This window comes from Engraulis encrasicolus, chromosome 5 (assembly GCF_034702125.1).
Source record: "Engraulis encrasicolus isolate BLACKSEA-1 chromosome 5, IST_EnEncr_1.0, whole genome shotgun sequence".
In the NCBI taxonomy this organism is placed as follows: domain Eukaryota; kingdom Metazoa; phylum Chordata; class Actinopteri; order Clupeiformes; family Engraulidae; genus Engraulis; species Engraulis encrasicolus.
Window position 1 is genome coordinate 44,350,186 of NC_085861.1, and position 4,713 is coordinate 44,354,898.

Sequence of the window (4,713 nt, forward strand, 5' to 3'; positions counted from 1 at the left end):
AGTTGTGTTATCTGATAACAACTTTTATGTCATATGAACTTTGCTTGTACAACCTTTCACGTTTATGGCTGTGCTCTGATTGAACATTACCTCAGAGTTCATGTAAATCAACTCAAGATGTACTACTGCGTGAGGCCAATGGGTTAGTCATAATAGATACAGTAAAAGCCATGTCTCACCTCATGTATCTCCACAAAATCTTTTATAAATCCTTGTTAGTAGCCATTTATTATCCTTCACCCAATGGTACACAGAATTAGCATCTAATTGATATTTATATTATAAGCAGTGTACAGTTACACATAGTAATAGTTATTTACCAGTAGTAGTTATGAATAGTAGTAGTTATTTACTAGTAGCAGTTATTAATAGTAGTAGTTATTTAGGGCTTCCAAATAAACCCACATGTGTACTGTTGTCACTCAGGCAGAAACATACACAGTGTAGCTCATGTGTTTATTATGTTTCTGCCCTGCTCGACCTGACTGGGGCTTCTTCCTTAAGCCTATTATGCCATTGTCTGTGTCTGGTGTGATGCCATTGTCTGTGTCTGATTGGGTGTATTTCGATGGGTGTGTTCAGTAGTGTCTTTGTTTATGTCTGTGTATTCACTCGTTTTTGTGTGCATGTATCCTTCTGTGTGTGTTGCTGTTGTATTTTTTGTGTGTGTTTATGTATGCGTGCATGGCAGACTTGTGGGAAAGTGTGTGTGTGCACGTGCAGGGGCCTGTGTGTGTGTGTGTGTGTGTGTGTGTGTGTGTGTGTGTGTGTGTGTGTGTGTGTGTGTGTGTGTGTGTGTGTGTGTGTGTGTGTGTGTGTGTGTGTGTGTGTGTGTGTGTGGGGAGGGCGGGGTCTGTGTGTGTGTGTGTGTGTGTGTGTGTGTGTGTGTGTGTGTGTGTGTGTGTGTGCGTGTGTGTGTGCGCGTGTGTGTGCGTGTGTGTGTGCGTGTGTGTGTGCGCGTGTGTGTGTGCGTGTGTGTGTGCGTGTGTGTGTGTGTGTGTGTGTGTGTGTGTGTGTGTGTGTGTGTGTGTGTATTCGGTGCCCACGGCAGGCCTGTGTCAGTGTGGCTAATCCTTTAACTGGCTTCATTAAACCATGTCCGCTCCCCGGAGGTGGGTGCCATATGCTTTTACGTCCACTACCTAATCGGTTCCACTAGAATTAAATCATATCCCCTATGTGTGTGTGTCTGCGTGTGTGTGGAGTGAGGGGAGGGGGGGGGCACACACAGGACACACACAGGACACAAATGCCTCCACTAAGCCTAGAAATGCCTCATTTGTGGGGACATTGTGGTAACCTAACTAGTCCAGCGGATGGGTGATTTGATCGTGCACTTTTGAGTAAAAGCATGAAAATCGGTACACATGTCCTTCTTGGTATGCTGATTAATATTAGCGTTGGAGGCGTCGCGAAAAATTCTGCGTTTTCAAGATGGCCGCCAAATCCAATATGGCCGACCCATATTAATGAATCTACCTGACACTTTGTAGTAAAAGCATGAAAATCGGTACACATATCCTTCTTGATATGCTGATTAACATTAGCATTGGAGGCGTCATGAAAAATTTATTAATTTTCAAGATGGCCGCCAAATCCAATATGGCCAATTCATATTTATGAATCTACCTATCTACCTAACACTTGGTAGTAAAGGCATGAAAATCGGTACACATATCCTTCTTGATATGCTGATTAAGTTTAGCGTTGGAGGCGTTGCGCAAAATTCATCGTTTTCAAGATGGCCGCCAAATCCAATAAGACCGACCCATATTAATGAATCTACCTAAGACTTGATAGTAAAAGCATGAAAATCGGTCCACATATCCTTCTTGATATGCTGATTAACATTAGCATTGGAGGAGTCACAAAAAAGTCATCGTTTTCAAGATGGCCGCCAAATCCAATATGACCAACCCATATTAATGAATCTACCTGACACTTGGTGGTAAAAGCATGAAAATCAGTACACATCTCCTTGATATGCTGATTAATATTAGCATTGGAGGCGTCGCGGGGAAAAAAATAATTGTTTTCAAGATGGCCGCCAAATCAAATATGGCCAGCCCATATTAACTAGCTGGTAATTTGTGGTAAAAGCATGACAATTGGTACACATAGTTACTTCTTTACATTAGATGCTTATTCATATTAGGGGCCATGAACAAAAATCAAATATGACTGACCCATATTACAATACAATACATTGCAATATGTATTTATGTAGCACAGTATCACAACTATGAAGTTTACTCAAAGCGCTTTGAAAAAAGACATACACGCATACATACACATTCACACACCAGCTGTGCACAGTGTGCAGACTGCCGTACGGCACCGGTTGTCACGCCAGACACAGACACAGACACAGACACAGACACACCAAATCTTCACATCATTATCATGGTCTAGAAATGAATCCTGATACTGTAGGCTACATGTAAACTTTTTCACTCAAGTTATATTTTACATAGGCTACCCTGAGTTGACTTTTTGATGGCCATCCATCATGTTCCAACTGTGCCATTCATCATTTATTCAAAGTTTATGTCAATCTTTTAATTAGGCATTATTGGCAGTTTGATTGATGTTGGCCATAGTATATACCATAGCCTGTGAAATCCTACTACTTAACACAATTGTTCTGATCTGAGATGTAGCATGGATTCCATCCCTCAGTGAGGGTAACAGATCTTGGGGTGCAATCAGGAGAAAGAGTAGGGGTGTAAAGGCGATGGCTGCAGCTTGTTTGAATAGATACAACTGACATGATTGGATATGGGCTACACATATGCCAAATACCACATTCTTAACAACCTATAATATGCCACGGGCAATCGTAAATCACAACTTTACTATGAGAAATTGCATAACCACCAGATTATATTACTTGTGAGATCAACTTATGTTAACCAGGCAAGATAAGCTTACCATACAACTTGCATTGGGTGCAGGATTGCAGTTTGTTTGAAAACCTTGTGCAGCTAGAAGTAGTCATCAACTATTAGTTTCTTTGAAGTAAGCAATCATAACAATGTCCATGAATTAACAAATCAAGTTAACTTTCTGTCTAGCAATCTTGAAATCCTGGCCCTTTTGGAATTTGTACAAGGCCTATGCAGTTATGCGCTAGAGGTGCTGTACATCCCACAAGCCCCTCAAAAGTCTTGGATTTGTACATAACGCTACTGCCGTATTACCTATTTGAGGCCTCAAGAATGCAATCAGTGTACCGATTGAAGAGTATTAGCAGAGAACATTTCATACATATCTGTCCATCTGTACAAAACCTATAATGCAAACAAAGTCAACAATCTTCAAAGTGTAAGGCTTTAACACTTAAGTTCATGTACCTATTATAGAGTGGTAGAACACAAGAGGTGGTGCAAACTCTTGCACCTATTCTAAAGTTATCACATTACAGAAAATAATCTATTGTGGTGGTGGCAGACACAGTTTGGGCAAAACCATAACATATGCATCACTTCATTTGATAACATGCCAATAATGTTTAATCCTTTTCAATGGTATTTTGTGAGTGTTAATTATATGCAATGCCAAAATATTTTTGTAGAAAAATATGTATTTTTCTTATAAACACTATCTTAGTTGGCCATTTTGAAAATGTGTTTTTTCCCACAATGCCTCAATTTCTAATATTAATGAGCACATCAAGAAGTAAATGTGCACCAGTTTCCATGGTTTTACTAAAAGTGCCTGAAGGATTTATTAAAATGCGTTTGCCATATTTGATTTGGCAGCCATCTTGAAATGTAAACTTTTTTGCAAAGTATCGAGTTCTTTTATCAATCAAAATATAAAAAAAGTAACTGTGCACAAATTTCCATGCCTTTACTACAAACAGTCAGGTAGCTTCATTAATATGGGTTGGCCATAATGGATGTGGCGGCCATCTTGAAAATACAGCATTTTTAGCAATGCCTCCAATGCTAATATTTATCAGCATATCAAGAATGATATGTGTACCAATTTTCATGCTTTTAATACCAAGTGTCAAGAAGATTCATTAATATGGGTGGGCCATATTGGATTTGGCGGCCATCTTGAAAATGCTAAATTTTTCGCAACGCCTCCAATGCTAATATTAATCAGCATATCAAGAATGATATATGTACCAATTTCCATGCTTTTAATACCAAGTGTCAGGTAGATTCATTAATATGGGTCGGCCATACTGGATTTGGCGGCCATCTTGAAAACAATGCATTTTTCACTACATCTCCAATGCTAATATTAATCAGCATATCAAGAAGGATATGTGTACCGATTTTCATGCTTTTACTACCAAATATCAGGTAGATTCATTAATATGGGTTGGCCATATTGAATTTGGCGGCCATCTTGAAAAAGATGCATTTTTAGCGACGCCTCCAACGCTAACATTAATCAGCATATCAAGAAGGATATGTGTACCGATTTTCATGCTTTTACTCAAAAGTGCACGATAAGGCCCTTTTGTGTGTCCCATCCGCTGAACTAAACAGTTTTTCTTAGTTATTTCGAATGCATTCCCCTCAGTGTTTCAATCTACAGAATTCCCTGTTTGTCATTGTCTTCCAAACTCAACATTGCTCATATCCTGAACATGTAGGAAACATGAACACCAAATGAATTCAAACAAACGACACACTTAGAATGTGGTCATGCATTTGCATGTTTTTATTTATAATGAATTCATAAGCCAATAAATCT